The sequence below is a fragment of the Myotis yumanensis genome, unplaced genomic scaffold, assembly GCF_028538775.1.
Source record: "Myotis yumanensis isolate MYYU_CA2020_CCGP unplaced genomic scaffold, mMyoYum1.0.hap1 SCAF_19, whole genome shotgun sequence".
NCBI classification, from domain to species: Eukaryota; Metazoa; Chordata; class Mammalia; order Chiroptera; family Vespertilionidae; genus Myotis; species Myotis yumanensis.
Window position 1 is genome coordinate 6,148,726 of NW_027223770.1, and position 27,894 is coordinate 6,176,619.

The 27,894-nt window shown below is 52.6% G+C and overlaps 1 protein-coding gene across 2 annotated transcripts in view; it reads left to right on the forward strand.

Annotated features, from left to right (window-relative positions):
* The first annotated feature begins 10,835 nt into the window (after positions 1 to 10,835).
* The window catches only part of NOS1 (nitric oxide synthase 1), a 102,421-nt gene continuing 85,362 nt past the window's right edge, over positions 10,836 to 27,894 (forward strand). For both annotated transcript variants that reach the window (XM_070399428.1, XM_070399425.1), the window contains exon 1: positions 10,836 to 11,047. The gene's annotated coding sequence lies outside the window, so the exon portion shown is untranslated. The remainder of the gene's footprint in view (positions 11,048 to 27,894) is intronic.

A 27,894-nucleotide genomic window follows, 5' to 3' on the forward strand; every position in this document is an offset into this window, starting at 1 on the left:
AACGAAGGGTCTGTTTGTAAATGTGTGGTCAGGGTCAAGGGGAACCACAAGGGGTAGTGCAGAGCCCAGAACCATGGGATGCCTCAAAGAGCAAGAGGAGGGAGAGCTAGCAGAAGCCGGGAGTGAGCTGTGTGCAAAGGACGACCGTTAAAAGAGGAACATCGTCCCTGCTTCTCTAGCCCATAGGGAGGACCTTGGAGGAAGTAAACCCAACCTCACTGTCCTCGAGCCTCCATGGTTGTGCTGATGTTTCCATTGGCTGAATCCAACCATAAGCCAGAGGCACGGGACTCTGCTGGTTGAGTCAGCCTCCAAGGGCACCAAGCAGGGAACAGAAGGGGGCAAGTGGACCTGGGCGGGGGGGATGCAAACAGATGACAGCCAGCCCATAGCCCTTCAGGCTGAAAGGTGAGAGGTGGCCCCATCCATTAGGTTTCAAGAGCTGTGAGCTGACTGACAAAACTCCAGCAAAGTGAGGAATGTATTGGAGGGATTCAGGGTAGCTCTCTGATTTCAAGGAAAAGCTGGACAACTCAGGGACAGGAACCAGAGCCCTGGGACTGCATGTGAAGAGGGAGAGGAGCTCCCATAGAAAAGTGAGGTGCTGTGGCCCGAGTAGGGATGTGAATGCTGAGCCCACAAAAACAAGAGGTGTCCTCACAGGACCCACTCCTACCAAAAGGAAATAAATCCAAGTCCGCTGAAAAGCGAATGCCTCATCAAACCTCAGAAGGACCATCCATTGGTGCTCAGTTGACTGTTGTGGTTGGAAGAGTAAATGAACCAAGGAAGGCGAAGGAATCTGGGCTTCGTCCAGAGGGCGCAGGAGGCTTTGAAGGGCTCCACGCCCGGGAGGTGACAAGGTCAGATTTGCATTTTGGAAAGGTGTCTCTCCGTTGGGAGGGAGGCTGGATTGCAGGGTGCAGGCTGATGGCGTGACCCAGGAAGATGGCGGTGCAGATGGCAAGGTGGTCGTAGAGAAGGAAAGACTGGGTTACTTCAAGCCATTTGGGAGTTGAAGGCAGTCGGAGACCCTGGATCAAGCTGCTCAAAAGCTTAGAGCTCCATCGCTGGGCCTGGGCGAGGGGACAAGGTGCTCTGGGTGCCAGCAGCAGCGGGTGCGGGCAAACTTGTCAGAAGCTGCGATCACCCGGAACCCATCACAGCTGTTGATGGCCCAGAACCATCCAGAGACTCCCACAGCTTCCACCCTGCATTTCTGGGGAGTAGCGGGCAGCCTAGAATTTAACCACGGCTCCAGAAATGCATTCAGCTAAATAAACCTGAGCCACACAGAATTAGGCAAGGGGTTACTCTCCCTGTTGGCAAATGCAGCCTCCCAGGGGTTTCTGGATATGCCATCACTTCCTGGTCCTTGTATATTTCTGGAATGAGCTCCTCCCCCTCCTCCCTGTCCACCTTCGCTGGGCAAGCTCCAGTCTCCTCCAGACCTCAGCCTGGAGGTCGGACGCCCCTGGGGAAGGAGTTTGCTTGGCACACGCTGGGGAGGCAGTACCTCCTCTGGGCTCCCACCACCTCCTCCTCTCATCCCGCCCTCAACACACTGCACTGTCCTTGCATGAACTTGATCAAGATCCTGAGCCTTCTCTGAGCCTCAGTTTCCTCCCCTGGAAAATGGAGTTATAGCAGTAGCCGCAGGGGCTTTGGGAGCCTTAAGCAGTGTGGTCCTTGTGATGCACCGAGCATCGTGCCAGAGCAAGTAGGCAGGCAGTAGGTCTTCGCAGCTACGGGCCTTGGCCACTTCTCGGTCATGAAACTTCCTGCAGAATCCGCTACAGACCTTGTTTTTCCAGTGCCACGTGACTTCCCGAGACCTCAGAAGGCCCCTCATTGATTCTGGCAGCTCTCCTTCTGGTATTAATCGAACACCAAGGCCGCTTCCTCTCGGGGGTGTTTAGCTAAAGAACGGTCTGCCAACGGATACCCAACCAATCTCTGAATGGAATCATTGATACCTTTCCTGTGGCATCAACTCAGAGAGGGGGCAGGGTTCCTTCAAGTGCTTAGGAAATCCCTATTTTTTTCATATTGAAGGTGGTATCCTCATCTGTGCTATTATTCGTTGGCTGGATACCTAAAGATTTTCCTTCCTGTATTGAACATTCCTTTATTGAGCACCGACTGTATGTACATCCTCCAACCGGCCCTCTCTGCCACATTATCTAACATCACCCCCAGCCCAGTCCCCTTCTCTGCTCCATTACTTTGCTATTTTTGTCATAGTATTTACCACAATTGGACATCATATTGTTTGTTTACTTGTAGATTATTTTTATTATGGATGTCTTTATTATCTTTATGGTCAACCTCCCCAACCAGACTTTCAGCTCCATGAGGGCCAGGACTAGGTCTGATTTGCACACTGCTGTGTCCCCACAGCCTAGAACATATACTGGATATTCACTGAATATTGATCAGGGGAATGAGTGCAAAGCACTGGGCCAGGCATTTGTAGGGGGAAAAATACATGATTGGTAAGATGTGGATTCTGGCCAATGCTTATGCGTTGGATGGTTAAGGAAAAATAATAATTACAATTCTGGAAAGAATTGGGTGTGTGCTAAGGAAAATCTCTGAGGGCAAGGGGAGAAGAAGGGGCCTCTACCAACTGCAATTAATTTTTATGGACTTTTTTATTTTCTGTCTGTTTCCTCTGATGGCGGGACTAGGACCCTGTCTGTCCAGTTAATCATTAATCTAGGCCCAGGATGGAGTCCGGTGTGTGGCACATAGTAGGAGTTCAGTCAGTATCTTAGTTTAGTATTTGTTTCTGTCTCCCAGAAGCAGATGGATTCAGACGAGGGTTGGTGTGCAAGGAATTTCTTTGGGAGGTGATTCCAGAAAACACCAAGAGGAGAGGGGGTGTGGGGGGGAGTAGGACAAGGAAAGGAAGGAGCCAAGAAAGGGTGTGTTAGCTGGCAAGTTACCACTGTGGATAATGGGAGCAGAATCCTGCAGGGCAGTCCTGGGAGCCAGTGTAGACCACAAAGCTCAACGCCTGTCAGCATTGGTTGAGGGACTTGTAGGGGGCTATGCTCATTCCCTGACAGCTCATCTGCGAAAGAGTTGTGGGTGCTGCCAGCTGGAAGTTGGAGACGCATCCCCGGGTGCCAGGGGATGTAAGTGGGCCCCTGCCAGGAGGTGCTACAGTAAATATTTATTGAATGAATCAATGAATGAATGGACCTTGGTCGAATGCCTACTAAATGCCAGGTGCTTTAGAGCTGTTTGTTAATATGGTTTTCAAAGCTTTTGAAAGGCAGGTAGATACTGCTCAGAAAGGTTAAGTAACTTGCCCAAGGTCACACAGCAAGCAAGAGGCAGAGCCTGGATTTGTTGAGCATGTATTATGTGCCAGATTGTGCCAAGGGCTCCACATACATTACCTCTGTGAATCATCACGATCCTATAAGCAGGGAGGTCATCATCCCCAATTTTGACAAATGAGAACGCTCAGAAACGGTAATTATCCTGCCTAAGGTCACACCGTTAGAAGTGGCAAAACCCAGGACTGACTCCACAGCTTTTGAATCACACCGTATACTTGCACACTCCCCTCTTCCACACAATTAGAGAGGAGCGTGAGACAGTTTGCTCGAGTGTCAGTTTGAATAAATCAAATGACAAGACATATGAAGCTCACAGGCTCTGGGCTGTCAGCTGGGGAGAAGGAAGGGGGTTCTGTCATTAAGGTTTACAAGCCGTGGTGAGGCCAGCAGGATCCCTTTCAGGGTTTGGGGCAGTATCAGTTGCAAAGTGTCAGCACACTAGCAGGCTGGGTTGTCACAGCTCATGACCGAGAGCTCGTCTGGCTCCCCTATTAGACTGAGGGCTCCAGGATGCAGAAATCCTGCCTGCGGGTCTCAGTCCCCCCGCCCCTGGCACGGTGCCAGGCACGTGGCCCACCAAAGCAGAATGATTAGATGGACAATGGGAGATGCCACGGAGAGCTCCCAGGCCAGTTGCTCTCAAGTTGGTTTTTCAAGTGGAAGCTGAATGAGGAAGCAGATACATAGGTAAAAACAGGTCAGCTCCGAATGGAGGGAGAGACTAGGGGAGGAGTCCCCAAGACCCCCAGCCTTACCCCCCAAGATACTGCCGCAGAGCCCAAGGGGGTTCTAGAACAGAGGAGGAGGTTATGCTCCATCCAACCCCCTTAATTTTGTAGACGGGGAAGCAGAGACCCAGGGTAGATGGAGGATGAGAAGTCAAATACCTTGACCCCAGTTTCGGTCGCTTTCCAGAACACCGAGATGGAATTCTACCTGCCCCTCTCTCCCCCGCCTCCCCATTACCCTCTTCCAGGGACTGGTCTTAGGGTTTTCCTGATTCTCAGAAATAAGCCCAGGTGTGCCATCTTTTCTCTGCGGGCCTGTGGTGTGGCAGGGAGGGCCAGTGGTGTCAGCGGTCTCTGCTTTGATGGGGGTGAGAGATATTGGTGTTGCTGATGCTGTGTCATTGAACTTCAAGTCTCTGCAAGCTGAGGAGGAGGACCCAGCCAGCTCCCTGGGGTGCTCTACTAGCACAGGGGAGCCGACTCGGAGCCAGAAGGCCTCCTGCCTCAGTTTCCCCTAAGTAGCTCACTAAAAGTACCACCTCTTGGGTCCCACTTGAGACCCACGGACTGAGCATGTTTGGGAGCAGCCTCCAGGAGCTGGTTCTCTTTCTCAGGCGGTGCTTATGCATCTGCCAGTGTCAGGACCACCACTTTGTGTTCTGATTAAGGCCTTGGTCTGACTTCTCACGCCGGCAGCCAAAGCGGACTAGTTTGATAGAACATTGCTCTGAAAACATTTGAAGGCGAATGCCTTTAGGTGGGCATGCCCTCCAGTTAGCCGCAGGCCTCACTCCTCCCTATTGTCTCAGACCCAGCCCATTCCTGTGTTCCCTGGAAGCACTGGCTGCTTCTCCCTGCCATGGGCTCCACAATGCAAATCCTGTGACCCTTCGCACCCCAGTGAGACGGGCCATCCATCACTCCAGGTTTAGAGGATTCGGAGATACGGTGCCGTGAGTTGAGGTGGGAAGCACAGGTAGGGAGCCCTGAATGGGAGTATAGGGGAGGACAAAAGGACTGAATTGGGGGTACTAACAGCAGACGTAGGGCTCCATCCTATTTTCAGTTGGTCCCCTGGGGTGCCCCAAGCCCCCACCCCTCCTCTCACCCACATCCGAATGCCCCCACCCTCCCCTGCCTCCTCTGTGGACAGATGCTACCAGACGGAGTGGCAACCAGAAGATACAGGCAGTCCCAGGGGTGCCCAGCACTCGCATCCTTCTCAGGTCTGCTCAGCAGTGGAGATCCAGTCGGGAGGTCTCCAGAGCTGAGCGAACAGAAGCTCAGACCTACATGGCAGGTGTTGGAAGACAGAGAGGCTACAGTGAAGGTTCGGCGCCATCTGTCGGGCACTTGGGGAGCTGCCTCTCTGCCTGGCTGGGCTGCGTGGAGCAGAGGGCACCACCAGCAAACTAGCCAGAGGGGGTTTCTCGGGCCGGAAGTTGCCTGCATTTTGCCCGTTAAAGCACCTTGAGAGACTGTCTGGTTCAGACGCCCTTAGCCTCTTCAAGATCTCAGACCCTCCCATGAGCCACTGAACCCCGAGCCCTCCGCCCCAGAAAAGCACACGGGTGCTTGATTTTGCCTCTAATTCCCGGGAGTTCAGACTCCTCCCGTTAAGACCGAGATGCCAAGGGGTTTTCCCCAGCTGACACAGCCCATGGGTGGCAGAGCCGGGTCTGGAGGCCAGAGGTCCCAGCTTCAAATAGACTGTCTTTCGTATACCCAGGCTGCCTCTTTAAGTCTTAAAGGGCTCCTCTCTCTCTCTTTCTTCCTTGTCTGAGTTTTGCAAATATTCTGGGTCGGTGGGGGGAGATGTTGACCAGCAGCAGCTACTGTGTCGCTCGCACCCGTCCTGACATTTCTAGTTTCTCAGACAAGCCCGCTCCCTGGCCCTGCTGGCCTGCCTTCCCCGAGGACCCAAGAGCGTTGTGGAGACCCCTGGCCTAGGGACCCCAGAATCAGCATCATGAGCTGGAAGCCAGGACAGGGATCTGATGGGCCACCGACAGGCTGTTGCCCTCGGAGAAATCACTGAACCTCCCTGGACCTTGGCCTCCCCACAAATAAATTACCCGAGCTGGGGACAGCCGTCTCCAAGGGCCCTTCCGTGTGCTGTCCCTCCCTCCCGAACTGCAGGACTGACCGCAGACATATCCCGCATAAGCACGTCTGAGCGACTTCCCTAGCCAGGTGCCTAGTGACAGGGTCGAAAGCTGGATTCTTTTCCAGAATCAGGGGACCTGGGTGGGTGGGGTAGGGGGGTTCTACTTAAGGGAGGGGATCTATGTGCAATGGGAGCAGGGGACACAGTAGGCGTCCGCTGGGTCTTTCAGGGAACGCAGTGGGCCTTCAGCTCAGGACAGAGGCCGGAAGAGTATGCGGGACGGTGCGGGATGAATAAGAGGCTGGCTGATATCGCACATTGGGTTTGGCATAACGCCGATGGCTAAAAAGAGAGAATTCTTGTCACGGAGCTGGATCCCTCATTTGTTCAACAAACACCAATGCAGTTCTGGGTTGGAGCAGAGGTTCTCAGACCTGAACAGGATCAGGATTTCTGGAGAGCTTGTGTAAAACAGATCGCTGGGCCCCAGTGTGCGTGTGGTTCAGCAGGTCTGGGCAGGGTCCAAGAGCTGGCATTTCCTTCTCTTTCACTCAAGATTAGTTTGTATTCGTTTCAGGGGCACAACATAGTGGCTAGACAATCGTGTACTTTACAAAGCGATCCCCCTGGTATTTCCAGTCCCCACCTGGTACCACACGTAGTTATTATAATATGGTTGACTCTGTTTCCTAGGCTGTACATGACTGTCTTGTAACCATCAATCCATACCTCTCCATCCCTTCACTTTCTCACCCTGTCCCCATCCCCCTCCCCTCCGGCAACCATCAGTCTGAAGAACTGGCATTTCCAGGGAACATGCTTTGGGAAGCACTGGCTTGGAGGGAGACATGGGACAGACCGCTCCCCCGCCCCCCTGCCTTTGTGGAGCTCTTCTTGGCCCAGCACTAAAGAAGTGCGGATTCTAGAGTGTGATGTGTTATGAAAGGCGCTGTGGGGGCTCAGAATGGGGGCCTCTCCAAAGAGGAGATGCCTACGCTAAGACCTCCCAGTAGACCTGGCCCACAATGCGTCAGAGGGGAGAGCTTTGTTAATACTTACTAAGAAAGTCCCAGAACACAGCTCACATTTCTCATCTGTTCTTCCCAGACAATGGGAGGGAGGGAGGATCCATCCCATTTTACAGATGAGATAGCTGAGGTTCAGAGAAGCAAAGAAGTGGGCCGAGATCACATAGCAGGAAAGTAGTCCAGTCTGTCTGCTCACAGGACACCTGTCAGCTGCCGCACCCCCCTCTGCTGCTTCTGCCCTGCACCCCCATGGCCCCCTCCCCGGGGGCAGCTGCCACCTTGATACAGCGGCAGGACACGGCCAGCCACAGTGTGCCCGCTGCCCCTGCCGCTCAAGGCCTTCAAGTGTTTTCACTGCTGGGTGAATTCAGCAGATGCTTTTCGATCGCAGCCTATTAAATTAGCCCTTCTCTGCAGCCAAAAGAAGATAATTATGTTTTCATTAGCCCTGGATAATGTATTACCCCCTCGGTGGCAGCCGCATCGACAAACCTTCTTCCCCTTCCTCTCCTCCCCTTGCCCTGCCCCCACCCCCCCCAGGGGCCACCTCTGTGCTGCTGGGTGGGGACCGGTTAGGGTCTAGGTGGCAAGGAGTGGGGAGAGGGAGAGCCTTTCTTCGGTTGGGAGAGGCCTTTTCTCCACCTGCCATCCACGCGGACGGAGGCCATGAGCCCGAGAGAAGATCCAAGTATCATTGTTATCATGGTGACCATTCAGGGAGAGCTTGCTCCGGACTGAGCTCTGGATGTGTCTCCACTTCATGAACCTGGGAGAGGGTGATGTTATCATCATCTTCCTCTGAAGACCAAGGGGGTCCTGGTGGAGTCAGGTTGGAGTGAATGCCCAGGGGAAAGACGTAAAGAGCCACCATGCCCAGGAGCTTTTGGGACACTGTCACTCGGCCTGGTCCAAGGGCCACCATACGGCTTCGAGTCTCTGGTCTTTCAGCACCAGTTGTTGAAGCCCTCGAGGGTCATGGCCCAAAAGCCAGACACTCCCCTGCCACCCCAAAGACAGCTCTGAATCGCCACTCCCCCTTCTTCACAAGGTGGTGGTGGGGAGGTGGGAGGAGGCCCGATTTGGGGTCAGTAGGACCAGAGCCCTAATAGTTCCTTTACCACCAATTCACTGGGTGACCTGGAGCAAGTCACCACCTCTCAGAGCCTCTGCTTTCCCCTCTGTAAAATGGGAACAAGAAAAGGAATCATCACTTGCGATGTTTATGATGAGTCAATGAGATGTTCCTATTAAATGCTTCATTCCAGGCTAGTGAAATACTAAGTGCTCAGACAAGCTCACCATTGTTTCTTCTCCTGCTAAACTGGTTTTGTTACGAGTCCCCTAGCCCCACAGAAATAACCAGAGTGAGGGAGTCTCCCCCCCACCCCGCCCCCGCTCTCTCTCTCCCCCGCCCCCTACACACACACACACACACACACACACACGCACACACACCCTTGCGATGACCAGCTCCCACCTTAGCTGGGAAGCCCTGTCTTTCCAAATCTGCTTCAAGAGCTGTATGACCTACTGGTGCTTTGCTCTCAATTGCACCAGGACCCCTGACAGTGAAGACAGAATTCGGGGCATGGGGTGTCTGCCCCCCCGCTCCCTGAATCCAGGCCAACTCTGCCTTTTTCAGGCCCAGCCCAGCCTTGGCCCTGACCCCACCATCTCGTGGTTGCCCATTGTGTCCCAACCACCCTTCTCCCCAGTTTCAAAACAGGAGGTGTCCCCAGCTCGGGCCTCTGCTGGCCCCACCTGAACCCCTGCAGGCATGGTCCCGTTCTGAGCAGGTGAACCACCAGCCCAGTGGAAGAGCAGCTTCCCTTCCCCCTGGCTTCCTGATTCTCCCCAGTTGCCATGGTAATTAAGGGGAGCAGTGTTCTGAGTCTGACACCACTGAAGCCCAGCACTCAACTTTGAAATGATGCTGGCAGGGGAAGTGGGGCTCCTGCGGGAAGGACTCGGCTTCAGCCCGGCTTCCCTGGGATGCCCCATCCAGCCTTGATGTCACTGTTCTTATTCTCATCGTCATTACTGTTATTCTTGGCTCCTGTTTACTGAGCATTTACTATACGCCCGGCACTCTGCCAAGTGCTTCACCACTGCCATCTTACTGCGTGCATCTTCACCAAGAACCCAGGCCCATTTCACCACTGGGGACACTGAGGATCCGGAACTTGCCCCATGGGGCAACAGTCAGGAAGTGGCAGAGCCCCGAGGCCAAGAGGGAATGTCTCATGTCTTCCTCCCAGCGTGCTGAGGACAACACAGACCTCCATGCACCGCTGCCAGCTTACTCTTTATTCCCTCCTCCCCTGCTCATCCCCCACGCCCTCCTCCTGCCCCCAAAGTCACACCCCTTCTCTCAGGCTCGATGTGCAAGACAGCGTGAAAAGCATTTATTAGTGACAGAGGGGGCTGGTGTTTCCTTTCCCTCTCTGCACAGCTCCCAGCCTGAGTGGGCTGGTTCCGCGGGTGAGGCTGGGGAGGGGGCAGGGTCCAGCCACCCCGAGCCAGGTGCCGAGTGTGTGTGTCTGCATTCTCCCTTTTGCTGGATTTCCCCCACTTCCCCAAGAGTGTGTGAGCAGCCGCAACAGTGAAATGCAAAATTCTGTGCAATCTGCCCAGGAAAAGACAGCTCTGAGAAGGGTTTATATGGTTACCCATATGTTAGGGTCCCTAAGAAAGGAAGGAGAGCTCGGTTTTCTGCGTCTTCCCCTCCCCCAGCCCGGCCCTCCGCCTCGCCCCACCTGCAGCTGCCCCAGGCCACAGGTGAGCCTGTCCCTGCCCTGCCGCCTCCCCAGCTGCCCGGCCTAAGTCCTGCTCCTGGGAAGACCAGTCCTGGCTGCCAGTCTTCCTGTCTGCCCACCAGGAGCCAGGGCCAGAACTCTGGCAGCAATCTCCTGGGGGTTCCTGGGGGCCCCCCGCCCTACCCAGCCGGAGAGGCTGTGCATCCCACTGTCCCATTAAGGAATGTTATCCTAACGCTGATGTAGAAACAGAAATAACCCTCCCTGCCTCCAGTCTGGTCCTCTCTGCCTCAGAGAACTGCCCTTGTGGCTACTACATTCAGCCCCCCCCAGGCTCCCAGAAATTGCCCTGGCATGTGTGTGTGTGTGTGTGTGTGTGTGTGTTTCCTGATAGAAAAAAATGGAAATTAGGTTATATAAAAGATGTATGCTTTGGAGCCCAGAGCGGCTCTTTTAATGAGGGTTGCGACGTCTCCCTCCCCACACCCATAAACCAGCCGGGTTGGACGTCACCGCTAATTCGTTTCAGCGATGATAGGATAAAGGAGGAACATTAAGAAATAAATTCCCCCTCAGGACCCTCACTGAGCTCGTGGCTCAGTCCCTACATGTCTATGCCACGCTGCTAGCCGCCGGGCTAGGAGCTACTTAGCTTTGTGGCATCTCCAAGCTGCGGCTCCTCCGAGGGGCGGCCAGGCGGCCGGACCGGGTGAGCCAGGGGCGCGCGCAGGGCGCCCGTCACTGCGAGGGGGACCCGCAGCCTCTGTCCCGAACTTGGGATCGCTGAGGCAGAGGGAGGGGACGAGAGGGGAGGGGAGGGTGGGGGCTAGGCCAGAGGGGGTGGGGAGAGATCGGAGAAACACAAAGCGGAGCAGACGGGGGAAGGACGCGCGCAGCTCCTACCGGCGCGAGTGGGTGCGACTGGCGTCCTCCGGCCGCGCAGGGCGGGGGACCGAGGCTTCGGACCCGGAGGAAGAGCAGCCGGAGGGGAAGGAGGCGGCGGCTGGCGCGCTGACCCGCGGGCAGGCGGGTGCGCAGCCCGAAGAGGCGGCCTCCGTGCTGCCCGGCCCGGCGGCAGGTGAGTCCTCGGCCCGGCTTCCCCCCTCCCCGGTCCCTCTGGCACCTGCTCCCTGGGAGCCCCCCGTGCGCGCGAGGGGCGCGGGGTCTGCCGCGTCCCAACTTGGTTCGGCAGCCTCGTTCCCCTCCCCGCGGGCGCCCCCGGGTCGGGGGCTCTGGCCCGGGGGTCCTCACGCCCCCCCAGCTCCAACTTTGCGGGGTCCCGGTCTCCCTCCAACCGCGCGCTCGGCTCGGAGCCGTGCGCCGACGTTAATGGCGGAACCTTGGCACCGCTGGCTCCCCACCGCGGGCGGCCTCGGCCGGGGACGCGAGCCCTGGCGCCTGGGCACCTGCCCAGCCTGAACTTTCGGCTCTCCTTCACGCCCGGCTCCCCGGAGGCACGGCACCTGCGAGCCCGGGTAATGGCGGCCTCCTTAGCATCGCCAGCCGCCCGCGGTGGGGGGCCGAGGCTGGGCGGGCTCTGCTCCCGGAACGTCCCTCCTGTCTGGCTTCCAACTTTGAGAGGATCCTCCGTGCGCTCCGCGGTGATGGCAGGGCCGCCCGCACCCCTTCCTTCTGTCCGGGCGGGACTGGGGTGTCGGAGCGCTGCCTCCCGGACCCGGGAAAGTTGTGCTTCCGACTGGAAAGAGGCTCTGGGCTCCCCGTGCGCCTCCTTGACGGGCGAGGGGTGCGCTCCTCTGGGGTCAGAAGCCGGACAGTGTGCACTGCGCGCGATGTGTTCGCTTCCCGGTGGCCAAGGGTTGGAGCTGGGTCCCTGCGGGATCCAAATTCCAGGGACGCCTGGGGGCCTTGGGTCTGAGGGTCGCAGGAGGCTCCCCAGACCGAGCCCTGGAGACCGCAAACCTTTGCCCCGGCCCCCAGGGCACTGTGAGCGGTGCGCGGAGGTTCTCCGTGCGGTCTGGGGCGGCACCCAGCGTGCAGAGGGGAGCTCCAGGGGAAGGCAGGAGAGCTAGGGCAGGAAGCTTCGGGAGGACGCCCCTGGGTTCTGACCCTAGAGGTACCCTGTGCTTGTGTGGTCTTAGGCGAGTCCCTTGCCTCCCCAGCCAGCATTCTGCTGTCTGTGAAATGGGGCAACTGTGCAAACCTTGATCGCGGCAGCCTCATTGCGCTCATGGATGTGAAAGTGAAGCCTAGGGTGAGAGCTCAATTCACAGGAAACTGCTGGTATTTTATTAGTTTTAAATCCAGATCCCGGAGATCTGATGGTCAGTGGTTTCCTGCCCAAAGAAACGGGGGGACCGTCCCTCAGGCTACAGCAGGTCGTACTCTCCTCCAGTGGTGCCCAGTGGGACCCAGGCAGCCCCGGAGTATGAGTATAGGTTCTTTCCCGAAGATGAAACCCTTACAGCCCCGCTCAGCCCGGGAGCTCAGGCCCCTGAAGAACGCACAGGCAGGGACCACAGAGGCCAGGCCCTAGGGCGTCCCCAGGCAGAGGTGCAGGGCTGGCCAGTGGGCGTAGGCACATTGTCTGGCCTCCTCCGATGGCCCAGGAGGGAGGAAGGGGCTGAGCCTCAGGCTGGTCCCCAGGGAAAGGAAGGAAAGACTCCAATAGGGGTTGGCAAGCACTAGGGGTTCACAAAGATGCAAAGTAGCGTTGACTCTCCCCATCGTTATTTAGAACTTGGATGAAACAGGGTAGAAGCCTCCTGCCCAGCCTGTGGGAGTGGCATCCATTCTCCTCTGCCCTCAGGCGTCTCAGCAGACAGATTTGAGAAGCCTTGGCAGGTCCCTGAAGGGAGACGTTCTGACCCTCCATGTCCGCCACCCCCCCCCCCCCGCCGCCCCGTCCTTTCTACCAGCCCCAGTTTCAGAAGCCCGAAGGATGCACAGCTTTGTGCCATCTCCAAGGCCCTGCCACATGCAAGGTGTTCCTGGAACATCCTCAGGAATACTCCCCCCAGGTCACCGGCACAGTGTTCCAAATCCCATTTTGCAGATGTGAAAACTGAGGCTGGGCAAGCCAAGCAGCCTGCCCACAGTCACCTTCCTGGTAAGTGGCACAGCCGGAGACCTCCGTCCTGGTTTAGGGCTTCCTATTTGGGGAATTTTTTACACCTCCCTGAGCATGTCAGCATGTTTATGTGTGCTCCTCCCATAGCAGCCACAGCCTCATTTCCTGATACATCTGTTCAGCCAGAGGCGACCCCAAAGTCAGGGGCGGACTTTGTCTCCAGAAATTGTGATTTCCCTGAGTCCCAGACCTTGTAGAGAAAGAGCAAGCAGCACAGTAAAGAGGTCCGGTAAGGATCTCTACTTGAAACCAACCTTAGCTCACTGCTGGCTGTGTGGCCTCGGCTGGTGACTTAACCTCTCTGAGCTTCAGTTCCATTACCTGCAAAATGAGAACAATAATGATAACGCCCACCAGGGCTTGTTTTGAAGATTTTGTGATAAGTTGTTCTGGAAACAATAGCTTTATGCCAAGATTGGTGGTTGTACAAAATAGGGAATCCCAGAAGAAGTCTGTAGCAGCCATTAGCGGCCAATAGTGTGGATATGGTTTCCAGATTGCCTGCCCTTTGCTCTTCCTGCCTCTTCTTCATTTTCCCCAGATGGCCACAGCAACCCCCCCACCCCCAGTTTGAGTTTTTCATTAGGGAAGGACCACCCCTGGGAAAGGTGAGAGGCTAGGAGTGGACGGGTGGGGTAGGCTGCTTTCTGAGGGTCTCTGGAGCTGAACTGAGAGGCGCTGTCCAAGGTACCACCCAGACAGTTGTCAAAACATTTCCTTGCAGATTCTGATGTTCAAGGATGCAGGAAGATTGAGTGTCGGTTCACCTGGGTGTTCTGAGTACGCATAGGTGTGGCTGTGCTGCCTTTTGGAGGGTATGTCTTGGGGTGTCTTAGGACAAGACTCCGTGTGCTGCCTATCACTCAGTTTCTGTGGGTCTGAGTCTTGGACCGCAGTTGAGAGCCACAGGCGACCATCTGTACTCTTTAGAACTGGCGCTTTTTCCTGTTAGAAAGTTGAGTTTGGTGTTCCAGGACGAGTTTTCCTTGTGAACCAAGGGGCATGCTTGCCACTGAGGGTCAGTGGGTTTGTGCGGTTAACAATACGAAGACTGCGGTGATGGTAGACGTGGCCATTCTTCTCATTCTAATATGTGATAGCAGCGAGTCGTCATCTGGTCTAGCACATGCTCTACAACAGCCAGGGGACCCTCAGCATCAGACTCCACAGGTCCTGGTTAGAAGAAGAGAGATCCCACCCCCATCTAACGATTCAGCGTCCGCAGGGCAGATTGAAGTTTCCATGTTAATGAGACTTCTCCAGGACACTGTAATGCCCTCAGCTCTTGTCCATCAGCCCCATTTTACAGGTGGAGAAACTGAGGCCCAGAAAAGGTATGTTACTGGCTGAAAGTCACACGGCACAGTATTGACAAAGCCAGGATAGAACCTCAGTGTCTTAACTCTTTGTAAAGTGCTTATATGTGATAACATCACATTTAGCCCCGTCTGTTGACTCTTCTGCCCTTTCAAAGAGGAAATTTCTTTTTAAAGTGACTCAGTGGTTGAGCATCGACCTCTGAACCAGGAGGTCACGGTTCGGTTCCGGTCAAGGCACACGCCTGGGTTGCGGGCTCGATCCTCAGTGTGGGCCATGCAGAAGGCAGCCAGTCAGGGATTCTCTGTCATCATTGATGTTTCCCTCTCTTTCTCCCTCTCCCTTCCTCTCTAAAATCAATAAATATGTATATATATTTTTTAAAAGTGACCTTTATGAACCAAGTGACACAGGAGCTAATAAACCCTGTCTAACTACCACTGGTTTCACCAAAGCCACTGGTTTGAGCTTATTTGGACAGCTGAGTCCCCCCACCCCTCCTTCCTACTGCAAATACACACAGAACCTTTGCAAGTCCTGCTCAGGCTGATGTTGCTCACACACCTGTTCTAGGAAGGAGAATCGTGAGCAGCGTCCTGTAAGTCTAGGAAATTGAGTCCACTTGACCTTATTTAAGGAAAATGATCTGTCAACAGAAAATGCCCCTAAGTCCCCAATGAAAGTAGAGGCAACAGGATACAGTGGGTGTGGATCTTGGCATGGCCGTGTTTAGTGATGATAAACCGATTGATGATTTTCTTTTATCATTGGTGTTTCTCTCTCTCCCTCTCCCTTCCTTTCCCCGAAATTGATAAAAACATAAAAATGTTTTTAAAAAAGGAATGCAAGAAGGAGAGACCCGTTTAGTTAGCCAGCTGATGGGGGCCGCGCCCCTTGCACTCACTCAGCCCCAATGTTCTGTTCTGTGAAATGAAGGCTCGGGGACTCAAGGGCAACTCGGCAGGTGTGTTTGAGTGCGCATTTTGGTTTGGTTGGTTTGGTTTGGTTTTGTCGTTTTTGTTGTTGTTGCCTTTGGGTCACAGGCCGCAACATTAAATATTGTTTATGTCTTGCCTGGCCCTTCAAGACATTTCAGTTTACAGCCCTGAGACTAACTTCCCTCAGACATGTTTATCATAACGTTCTGTGCCTTGCCCAAGACAAACGTTTGCCCGGTTGTCGTCCATTCCTTGCATCCGTGATTTCTGCTGACAGGTCCTAAGAGAAAGACCGCTCTGCTGGGACGGAAGCACGGGGCCAGTTCCCGTTTTCAGCCTGGGCGGCGTTTTCTCTCCCCGCCCCTGATTTCTGAACACTGTCAGCTCTCATTATGAGATCACCACTTCTCAGTTGGGGTTTGCCCAGAAAACAGAGGCCTTCTTTGGGGCGATCCACGATGCTTTGGGAGCCTTGGTCTAAAGGCACCTGAGAGAAATCCCACAGATTTTCAGGGGTGTCCTGCTAAGTGTCCCAGCTTCTGCCGGGACCTTTGCCCACTAGCATCTCGGGAATCTCCTTATGCAAAACCTGCAGCTCAGTGGCTGCCGTGGGGACGGAAAAGGCGGGCCTTTCTGGAACCTGTCTCCAGGTAGAAATGAAGAAAGGAGCTTGCTCAACATCAGATAACACTGCTGAGCACCCCGTGTTTCTCAGCAAGTCAGGGGAGCCGCTTCTGCACCGAACAAGCAAGCTCTGACCCCCAGCCCGTGCCAGGCCCCATGAGAGAGGCTGAGGCCAAAGGAGTGGAAGACCCTCAAGTGCTCCCAGTGCCCGAGGCAGGGGTCAACTTGCCAGTAACGAGGACGCAAGGAGACCAACAGTGTGGTCCGTCCATCCTCTCTGGTCATTTAAAGGGCCATGCGGATCACAGTGGTGCTGTATTTAATCCCAAGAATTTTAAGCACAACAATGTAACCTACCGGGTTAAATCAGAGTAATACTCGATAGCAACTGACAAGCTTTGGCATGTTTTTCTCTTTGATTTCTGAAGCAGTCTCTTATTTCTAAAACACTCAGTAAGGAAAATGAAAGCCAATTAGTAATGTTCATGTACCAGAATTCGGGTAATGAAAGGAGTCAGTAACATCTGGGTGGTAGTTTATTAAGATCAGTCTTAGCTGGAAAGACCTCCATTGTCGTTTTCCCCCGTATGATAGTCACCAAAATGAAAATACTTTGTTTGTTGCAAGGCATGATATAAAATGATGAGACTGGGTGGATGTTTGGGGCTTGATATTTTTGTTGTTTTTTATTATTTTTAACAAACATGCACAAACCCCTACGTGTAGATATATGTGGCTTCCTTCACTGCGGCCTTCCCCGCCCAGGATTTCTTGGCGGGTGCTGGGGGCGGGGGGGTGGGGAGGGTACCTTCTTCAAGACTCACCCTCAGACATGAAGATATTTCTTTTTGAGTGGCGAGGCCTTATCAGTTTATATTTCAGAAACAGCAAGAAGTCATCAGGAGCCACATCTTGCAGTTAAAACGGGTGATAGTCTTGGATGAGATTTAGTTTTGAGAGCGGGGGGGGGGGGGGGCTCTTTTTAAAACCACGTGGTGTAACCAGATGGGATATCTTGTCTGGTCCCAAACTGGTGTCCAGGTCAAGCCGTGAACCCTGGACACTCCATCTTGAGACTGACGGCCAGAGCCAGCTCCCAGGAGGCCAAAGAGCTGCCCCCCTCCCCCCCCCCCCCCCCCAGCCCAGAGCCCTCAGCAGCCCACTGCTGGCGCTGGTGGTAGATGAGCTTCTCTCCGAAGTGGCGGGGCCAGATTCACTACTCATGTTACCATCGTGTCCAAAACCTTAGCTGGGGATGTGGTACGATTTTCCCAGTATAGTTAACTTTCTTGGGTGTAATAACTATGGATTTTATGGGAGATTGTATTTATTCTTAGACTATGTTTGCTTTAGAATTTAGGGCTGAAGCATCCTATATTCAAATGGTTCATTGTAAAATATAAGGTAGGTAGGCAGGTAGATAGGTAGGTAGGCAGGCAGGCAGGCGGGTAGGTAGGGAGAAAGGGGGGAATGGAGGGAGAGACGGAGGTAGATAGAAGATAGGTAAGGAGGGAGGCAGGGAGATAGATGATAGATTGATAGATAAAAGGTGGATGGATTGATAGAAGGATGGATCAATCAATAGATTGATAGATATGGCAGACAGACGGGGCAAATACAGCAAATGCTAATAGTCATTGAATCTGGTTGGAAGTTTATAAGTGCTGTGCTCTTTAGTTTTCTGCGTTGAAATATTTCATAATAAAAGTTGGGCAGCCAGAATAGCTTGAGTGAGACTTTCCTCTGCGTTAAATTTCCCCACATTTCTTAGGAGAATAATATTTACCCTCCCAACTCTAGCCACCCCCCCCCCCCCCAACACACACACACACAGATACACACCTGCACACGCAGACACACACACTCATGGGCACCTCTTTTCCTGGAAGAAATCACCCTGCATTTTGTAGAAGGTCACTGTTCTCCGTGGCAGGCTTTTTTTACATTTTCCCCTCTGCATTTTAATTAGGGCTGTGAGTCACTGTGCTTTATGAAGGCTGGTGACAATGTCATTTACGGCTGTTTAGCATCCCAATCGAGCCCTCTTCCTCGGTGCATTGCATCTCGGGCACTGAGCAGGCGACAGTTCCCTCTGCCAGAGGCAGAGCAGGCTCCCAGGCTCTTGAGGAATTCGGGAATGAGCTTGAGGTTCGTCCCTGCAATACCTTCTCAGGTTGCCTCTTTCACTGCCGGCTTCCTAGCCTTGGCGTGCCCGAACGCATATGAATTCTGAAGGGTGATTCAGAACTGCGGCTTAGACATCCTCTCGGGGTCAGCAAGCTTTTCTCCCGGGCACAGGGGTCTGACTTGCCGTGACGTGGGCTCTGGATGGGAGGGGCGGAGGAGGGGGCAGGATGCTGGAGCCCATCCGGGCTGGATTTGAGTCCACCCATTGCCACTTACTCACCCTGTAACCTTGGGCAAGTTATCCAGTCTCTCTCCAAACCTTTTTCTCTTCTGTAAGCAGGAGGATAACTCCACCTCACTGGGTTCGTGGGGCCATTAAATGGTTGGTACAGCCCAGCCAGGGTAGCTCAGTGGTTGAGTGTCAACTTAAGAACCAGGAGGTCATGGTTAGATTCCTCGTCAGGGCACACGTGGGCTCGATCCCCAGTGTGGGGCGTGCAGAAGGCAGCCAATCAAAGATTCTCTCTCATCATTGATGTTTCTATCTCTCTCTCCCTCTCAGTTGAACAAATTATTGGCACATATTGGGTGCTCTGTCAGGTTATTAATAAGGATGAGGATGGCCATTTGGATAATCCCACTTGGACATGCCTTGACCATTAGGGTTGCATCTGATAGACCGGAGGTGCAATGGGGATTAAGAATTTAGGGTTGAAGCATCTTATTTTCAAATGGTTCTATGTTAAAGGCAGGTGGGTAGGTAGATAGACATGTAGATTTGTCAGTCAGGGTCAAACTAGGATACAGAAGACCTGCAGCTGGGATTTCCAAGATGATGTAATGGAAGAATCATGTAAGGACACCATTTAAAGTCCTGACAAGGGAGGGTTAGGTGCCAGGGTCTAGCAACAGGGGCAGTGTGACCGCCCAGCCTGATGAAGCAGGGAAAGGACCAGCATGACCAGAACCCTTTGGGCCCAGGAATAGGGCAGCTGTGCTCAGAGAGGAAGGCAAAGTTCTCCAGACCACAGCCCTCAGACAGGAGTGAGCAGGGGAAGCAAGGGTGACCTCTCTCTCCTCCCTTGTGCCTCCCATCTGCCAAACCCAATCAAAAGCCATAAAGGCCAGCCTCTTCCTGGGGCCCAGGTACGTTTTGAGAAGGTGGAGAATAGATCTGGAGGCAGAGGGAAGAGGAAGAGCTCACTGACCATTGGCGATAAACTACCCCCACCTCACCAGAGCCGAGCAGAAGGATACTTCCCTGCCCTGGGCTGGGGGGGGGAGGGGCGGGTGCTGGGATGTGTCCAGTGTTCTGCAGGGTCCTCATGGGATCCTGGCAACAAACCAGGCATTTCCTTCCATTCCAAATGCCAAAACATGTCTCCAGGTACCGGGGAGTGGGCATTCTAAACCCCATTGAACGGGGCCAGGGCGACTTAACCAGCAAACTGTAGGGTAGAGTGCAGGGGAAATAAGGCATGCACTCTGTCTGGGAGGCAAGGATTGTTGAATAAGCTGCTGAAATAGGTTTTGTGTTCTGTCAACAAGTAACCAGTGTGGTGTCTGTTGAACGTTCACTCTGTGTTGTTCCGAGCGCACATCGGGGGCAATGGCCAGCTGTGTCGTGCCAGCCAGGTGTGCGTCTTGTGAAAGCAGCTCTTGGGTGACAAAGCAAAGCATTCTTGTGGCGGTTTCCCAGTGGCCCTGGGATTTTATTGCCGACCTTCAAGGAGATTAAATTGGAGGAACTTTCACGGTGAAAGCAGCGTGGTGTTGTGGAAAGAGCCCTGGAGTGGGAGCTGGAGTCTGGCGTGGCTTTGGCAATGATAATGACACTGGCCAGTGTTCTCGGCACACTCCCCAGGGCCTGGCGCTGTGGTAAGTGCTGGGCTCACATCAGCACAGGTTTTCCAAAATGTGGTGATACTCCACGGGTGGTACCCTGTTTTGTGTTGAGATAAAACTCACATAACATAAAATTTGAAGGACACGTTAGTGGCATTTAGTGCATCCACGATGTTTGACAACCATCGCATCTACCTAGTTCCAAAACATTGCCATCGTCCCAATGGGAAAACCCCTACCCATGAAGAAATGAAAACAAGCGTTTAAACAAAAACGTGTACATGAGTGTTCTTAGCTGCACTATTCACAACAGTCCGAAGGTGGAAACAACCCGATGTCCATCGACGGATGAATGGTCTGCCCACGCCATGGAATATTACTCAGCCATGAAAAGGAGGGGCGTGCTGATCTGTGCTCCAGCATCGATGATCAGAGAGACCAGACACAAAAGCCACGCACTGTGGGATTCCAGTGAAACCGCCGGAACAGGCAGATCCATTGAGACTAAATGATCTGCCAACGGAAAGTACCCCCAAGTCCCCAATAAAAGTAGAGGGAACAGGATACAGTGGGTGTGGATCTTGGCATGACCGTGTTTAGAGATGATAAACCGATCGATGATTCTCTTTCATCATTGGTGTTTCTCTCTCTCCCGCTCCCTTCCTTTCCCTAAAATCGATAAAAACATATACAAATATTTTTTTAAAAGGAATGTGAGAAGGAGAGACCCGTTTAGTTAGCCAGCTGATGGGGGCCGCGCCCCTTGCACTCACTCAGCCCCAATGTTCTGTTCTGTGAAATGAAGGAGCGGGGACTCACGGGCAACTCTGCCAGGTGCCGAAGACGGGGTGGGGCAGAAGTAAAGGACTGTTTGCCTTGCACCCATTTTTGAAGGACTTTTTATTGTGAAGTAATTTTGGACTTGCAGAAAAGTTGCAAAACAGTGCAATGAGATTCTTTACACTCCTTCTCCAGCATCCTCCAATGTAAACACCATTCCCAGCCATAGTGATCGAGAACAGGAAACTGACAGTGATAACATATTATTAACTAGGCTACAGGCCTTATTTGAATTTCACCACTTTTTCCACGAATGGCCGTCTTCTGTTCCAGGATCGAATCCAGGAGGCCACACCATTTAGAGTGCTTACTTCTCTCCGTCTCCTCGGATCCGTGACAGTCTGTCTGGTGTTCGTCGCCTCCGGTGGGTTTGACACTTTCAGAGCACTCGTCGGTTGTTTAGTAGAATGTCCCCCAGTTCGAGGTTGTTCAGTGTCTTCTTCTGATTGGAGCGAGGGGGTATCTGTTTTTTAAATTTACTCACTATTCCTTTGGCTAGATAATAAAAAAAGGTAGCTAGCAACTTCATACCATGATTCATGGATTTTATGACACAGTTATAGTAAATATTAAAGGTAAAAAGTGAGCCAACTAAAGGAAAAATGGTAAATTAGTCATTGCATAGGCAAGTCATAAGTGACGTAGAGATATACGTCATTATTTCACGTAACCCTCACAAGAGCCCTACAAAGTGGATCCTGTTATTATTCACCATTTTGCAGCCGAGGAAACAGGCACAGAGATCAATGTTGGCCCAAAGCTACGTAGTCAGTAAATGGCAGAGTCAGGATTGGAACCCAGGACCTATGCCATCTTATCCACTACACTAGGGGCCCGATGCATGAAATTCATGCAAGGGGCTTGCCCCCCCACACACACACACACTCCCCATTGCCACCACAGCTGCCTCTGCCTCAGCCCCGCTGCCACGGCTTCGTCCGGAAGGACATCCGGTCTAATTAGCATATTACGCTTTTATTATTATAGATTCCCCATAAGCCTTCCTTCCCACCTGCGATGTCAGCTTAGATACTGACGTCACTCTCTTTCCAAAGTGACGTCATTCTCTTTCTCCCGTGATTTTTATTTCAGGGGGAAATTTGCAGAGTTTTGCCGGGTGAGGCTGAACCAGGTGGGAATGTGTCGCTCAGTGCGGAGGAAGGGCTGTCTTCTAGGGGCTGACCGGGTGCAACGGGAGGTGAACACCCAGCCCATTCAGGTAACCCCAAGGCACACACTCAGGACCATGCCTGGGGCCTGGGCCTGGTGCTCCCTGTGGATGGAGGAAGGCGGCTGGCTCCCCTCCAGCTCTTGTGGAAAGAGTGGGCATGGGCTGGTTTGACATCAAAAGCAAAAGCTCTAGCCCTAACCGGTTTGGCTCAGTGGATGGAGCGTCGGCCTGCGCACTGAAGGGTCCCAGGTTCGATTCCGGTCAGGGACATGTACCTTGGTTGCGGGCACATCCCCAGTAGGGGGCGTGCAGGAGGCAGCTGATCGATGTTTCTAACTATCTCTCTCCCTTCCTCTTTGTAAAAAATCAATAAAATATATATATATTTTTAAAAAGCAAAAGCTCTATTTCCAGAGGAAGGTGTCACTCCAAGAAGGGTCTTTGTGACCACCCCGAGGGGAGAGAAGCAGCAGGCCTGTGGAGTTAGGATGACGAGTGTGTGAAAGGCTGTACCGCCCTCAGTAGCTTTAGCCCAGGGCAAAAGGTCAGGTGGGCAGCAGCCACGGGGCACAAGCTGGGCCATGCAGAGAGCTCTCGGGAGGGTGGGGGCCTGGATCACCCGTAGCTGGTGTCAGCGCTTCATTCCTTTTTATGGCTGAATGGAAGGCCACCGTGTGGATAGGGGCACCCGTGACAGGACCCAAATCACCAAGCACACCTAACCCTTCATTGAGCAGCTTCTAAAGGTGACCTGTCTTGCTTCCCTTTAAACCTCACTATCCAGCAGGGGTCCCACAGTCAAATACCTGCAGGGTCCTGGCAAGAAACGAGTGAGCGAGGGGGTCACCTGAGGGCTGAGAGGAACGGGGGAGCTCATGCCCTGTTAAAGGGGCACGCCCCCCCCCCCCCCCCCCCCGCCGTTTGTTGACATTCAGGCAGGCGGAGGCAGTGTGGCACACCTTGCAATGTTCTGAGAAAACCAGAAATTTGCATTTCATGTGAAACTCCCAGTTTTTAACTGTGTTAACCAAAAGAAACTCATCTGTGCCTGTGGGGGTTTGTAGACCCAGGCGAGCGATCACCTGGGTCTGCAGCACTTTTGTGCAGAACAGTTTATAGTTCGGGTCGAAATTGAAATCTCATTCGAACTTGCCATTTTTGTCGGTCACAAAAGACTTGTCTCTCTGCAATTTTACAAGGTTCAACCTAATATCATCGCACTCCCTAGACTGAAGTGTTCTGCTTGAAGCATTGCGGGACAGCAAAAAAGTAACACAGGCATTTAGAGGCCAGCTGGTTTCTCAGACTACACTCTGCACACCCATCCCCGGGGTCTTCTTAAAATGCAGAGTCTGGTGACTAGGTCTGCGGTGGCCCCTGAGATGGCATTTTAAACAACTCTCAGGTGATGCCCACAGGGCATTCGACCACGTTCATCATCGGTCACTGTACAAACTTCATCAAGACCCTCCTCTTGAGCTCTCTCTTTTCTGAATCCAGTGTTGTTACCCAAGTATGTGAAGACTCATTAATTCATTCTTCCTTTTGTCATGGGCCATGTGACCACCTCCCTGCAGCTGCTTGGCAGGAAGTGAACGGATACCAGGGCTGCCTTCCTGCATAGCAACCACCATCTGGAACGGTGCTCTAGACATGACATGGGCTCTCCAGTTGTCTGTAGTCTCCACCGCTCCCTCTCGCCTCCCACCTGGGCTACTTCATTCAATGGCTGTAGCCTTGGAGATTGAGACTCTGGTTTATTGAGCAACTGCTATGTGCCAAGCACTTTGCTGTGCACTGAGGGTATCCCAGGAAACCAGGAAACCCTGATCTTTGTCCTTCAGGAGCATATAGTCTCCTAGTTCATTAGGATGATCTGTTTTTAGAACAAAGTAGTTACTCCATAAAGGCTGAAAAATGAAGGAGTTGTTGTTGTTTATGGCTCTCTCAATAAACCCTAAATACCGATAATCAGCTTTTTACTCTCTTGAAATTGTTCTTTTAAGAATTTACCTTGACAAGCAACTTGGTTAAACCTCAACACGGAGCTGTGATTTGGAAGATACAGTTCTTGATGTCCTACCTCGGACAAGGGCCACTACAGACATGTACAGTTTACAAAGGGTTCCTTACAGAGCTGATCGTACATAATCTTCACAAAAACCTGGGAGGTCATTATTTTTACTTTTTCAGCTTCCCAGAAGGAACTGGAGATACAAAAAGTCAGATAGATGACTTGCCCGGGATCAAATGGCCAGTCAATGGCACAGCTGGGGAGTGAGCCAAGTCAAGTGTATTTTTCTGTAATCTTCTCTTCATTTTCAGAATTGGGTAAAGAATAAGGAGACGTTGACTCTTGCAAGATGCTGGACCACCGCTAAATTAGTTATCACTACTCGGGAAGACTAATTCTATCGAAGGATTATTCTTATCTTTTCTTTCACCCCGATTTTACTCACCCTCACGTTCTGTCTGTCGGGGAAGCCAGACTGGAATGTCACCGCGGACACCACCTCCTCTCTTACCCCTTCCATCCAGTCAGTCACCAAACCTTGTTGGCGCAACCTCCTAAATATCTCTTTAATCCACCCACTTCCTCCCTTCACCACCCTAATCCTGACCAGCCTCCTCTCTCGTTTCTGGCCTGAAGCCGCCTCCTAACTGGACTCCCCATAGCCAGCCTTGTCTTCCCACCCAGTCTCCATCCAACAGTCAGAGTGATGTTTACAAAATCCAAATCTGACCTCAGAACTTCTCTTCTCAAAACCCTCCCAGGCTTGCCATCACCCTAAGAATACAGTCCAAAATCTTTATCGTGGTTCTAAAAGCCCCGCATGAACCAGCTCCTAAAGACCTCTCCAGCTTCAGAAGACACTGATTTTATTCTCCTGCCACAGTAGACTCTATCTGGTGCCTCCAATGCCTGTTCCTCTCCCACCTCAATACAGTCTCTCCTCACTCCCAACACCCACTCCTTCATCTGGCCAACTCTGTATCGTGACTCTTCCTCCAGGAAGCCTTCCCTGACCACCCCCAAGACCGTTAGCTATCCTGTCCATGCTCCTGTTTGCACACTGTATTTCTATTTTGTCCTAGTCACTATACTTGTTGCTAAGTCTCGCTACATCCACCTCTGCCACCTCTGAGGGCAGGGATGCTGTCTGTCCTGCCCACCCTTACATTCCCAGTGCCGAGACCCTCACTGGCCCAGGTGGGGGCAATGTAAGAGTTAATGAGGGGATGGCTTGGATGAAAGAAAAGGAAGAGAGAGAGAGTAAGGGAAGGAGAGGAAGAAAAAGAAAGTAGAAGAGGGTGAGGTTTATTGGAGGTAGAAAATGTGCCATCTGTTTTTAATGGCTCTTAAGGGACGTCTCAGAGACCACTGGTAATGTTTCCTTTGTATAGTAACAAGGCCATCCTCTGGGCGTGGTTATGTTTGCATATCTGGCCTGAAATAGTTCATTTTCCTTGAGGTGTGATCTAAATTGACTCAAAAAAAGAGTAGTTTACAGTGCCATGTACATTATGGGTATCATTCCACCAAATGCTTTCCCGTTTAATTGTCCCATGTGATTTGTTTCCATATTACAGATTAGGAATCTGAACCTAACAGGTGGTACGGGGGAGTCCCGAACCCTTGTCTTCCTGGCCCCACGGCCCAGGCCTTGGACCACACGTGACACTGCCAGCCACGAGGTCTGGCGGAGGCGAGGAGAGAGACAGCTCTGGGGATTTGGGTGCCATGGAGGGGTCCCTGGATGGAAGCAAGTTAAGAATCTCAGTCCTGCCCTGGCCGGTTTGGCTCCGTGTATAGAGCCTCCGCCTGCAGACTGAAGGGTCCCGGGTTCGATTCCGGTCAAGAGCATGTACCTTGGTTGCAGGCTCCGCCCCGACGCTCCTCCCCGGTCCAGGCTCTGGTTGGGCTCGTGCAGGAGGCAACCAATGGATGTGTTCTCTCACATCGATGTTTCTCTCTGTCTTACCCTCTCTCTTCCACTCTCTCTCTAAAAAAAAAAAAAAAATCAATGGAAACATATCCTCAGGTGCGGATTAAAAAAAAAAGAATCTCAGCCTTACTCCTTGGAATTTTCTGTCTGTCTGATGGATATTGTGCTCTACAGCCGGCTGAACTAGCTCATAAAAACGAGCTTTGCAAAATGAAGATGAAATGAAGGCTCCATAATCCCCCAGGTCTGTTCCAACACGGAGACACCCACCCTGGAGCTCTCCTCCTGTGATGGACGGGACCAGCGACCAGTAACGCCCCGCCCACCCAGTGGGAGTGACTCAACACCAAGGTCCAGGGCCTGCTTGTCCTGAGCTCCATGTCCCCGCACACCAGATCCTCCTCTTGGGGCGTTCCCAATAGACAATAAGCAAAACAGTTCACAACAGAAAGCAGGCTTTCCTCCCACCGACCCCCAGCCTCCCCGCCCCCTTTCCCAGGAGCAGCCTCTCTTACTAATATCTTGCTTGTTTTTCCCCAGAGATTTTCCGTGCACCTTCGAGCTTATATGGGCGTGTGGATTACTAAGTAGGGTGCATGTAGAAATACATTCCTACGCCATGTTCTCTGACTCGCTTTTTAAGTTCAGTAAAGTATCTACAAGATCATCCCCCATTAACCCTTTTAGATCTTATTCCCCTGTGGTTCGTGCCTGCCAGGATTCCATTTCAGGGGCGTGCCACCGTCATGGTGGGTATTCAGATTTTCCCAATCTCTTGATATTCTTAACTCTGCAAGGAAGAGAGAGAGAGAGAGAGAGAGAGAGAGAATGTGTGTGTGTTTCATCTGCAGGGGCAAGTTTGTTTTGTTTTGTTTTTTTAAATATATTTTATTGATTTTTTACAGAGAGGAAGGGACAGGAATAGAGAGCTAGAAACATCGATGAGAGAGAAACATTGATTCAGCTGCCTCCTGCACACTCCCCACTGGGGATGTGCCTGCAACCAAGGTACATGCCCTTGACTGGAATCGAACCTGGGACCCTTCAGTCCACAGGCCGACGCTCTATCCACTGAGCCAAACCAGCTAGGGCTGCAGGGGCAAGTTTTAAAAATTGAATCGCCAGGTCAAAAAATTGGCAGCCAGGTCAAAGATCTGTGTGTTTTCAATGAAGGAGTAGATATTGTCACACCACCACACAGACCGTACGAAGCCACAATGTAAGGGAGTGTGGATTTCCCAAACTCTCAGGTGCAAGGTGTAGGGTCAGGCTTTAAATAACTGTCCATCCTCCTGCTCCTAACTCTTAAACCACCCTCCTTCCCACCTCTGAGGTGTGGGCATTTGGCCGGGGGTATCAGAGTCATCACAGGCCAACCGTAGCCAGGAATCTGGGGGAATGAGGTGTCTGGGATGATCCCATGCGACCAGGGTGTCTGTCTGTGGCCTCCCCAAAACACAGAACAACAACTCATCCCCCGATTTGCAGGGGTTGGCGGGTTTGTGTGTGACTTGGCGTGGGAGAAGGCACGTCAGCTTCTTTCCCGGGGGGTGTGCTCTCTGGGGAAAGACTGCAAATTAGCTGTTTGAGAGATGGGAGGAAGTTGGTGGTTTTGTTGAGGGTTTTTTTGAGAGCACAGTTGGGTTACGTTTTCGGTCTTTTGTTTGTGTTGGAGGCAGCAGTTTTTGTTTCGCTTTAAGACGTGGAGGACTTGAATTTGTTTTTATATGAGATTGGGGGGAGACGGGATGCAGGGCTGTAATCCATTAGCGATTTTGTGGGTGCGCGCACTGAAAACACCAAGGCGTTGACAGGCGGCTGTTCTGTTCTTTAATATTGCTCATTTAAAGGTCACACACGTGATAAAAATAATTTAAATGATATTCAGATTGGAAGAAGAAGGGTATTCAGTGCTTCCTCCTACTTCTGACTTCCAATACTCCTTGTAGGATGCAGCCAGTGATGCTCCTTCCTTCCAGAATGGTCTCTGCATGTACGCACTGGTTTCTTTTCTTTCCTTTTCTTTCT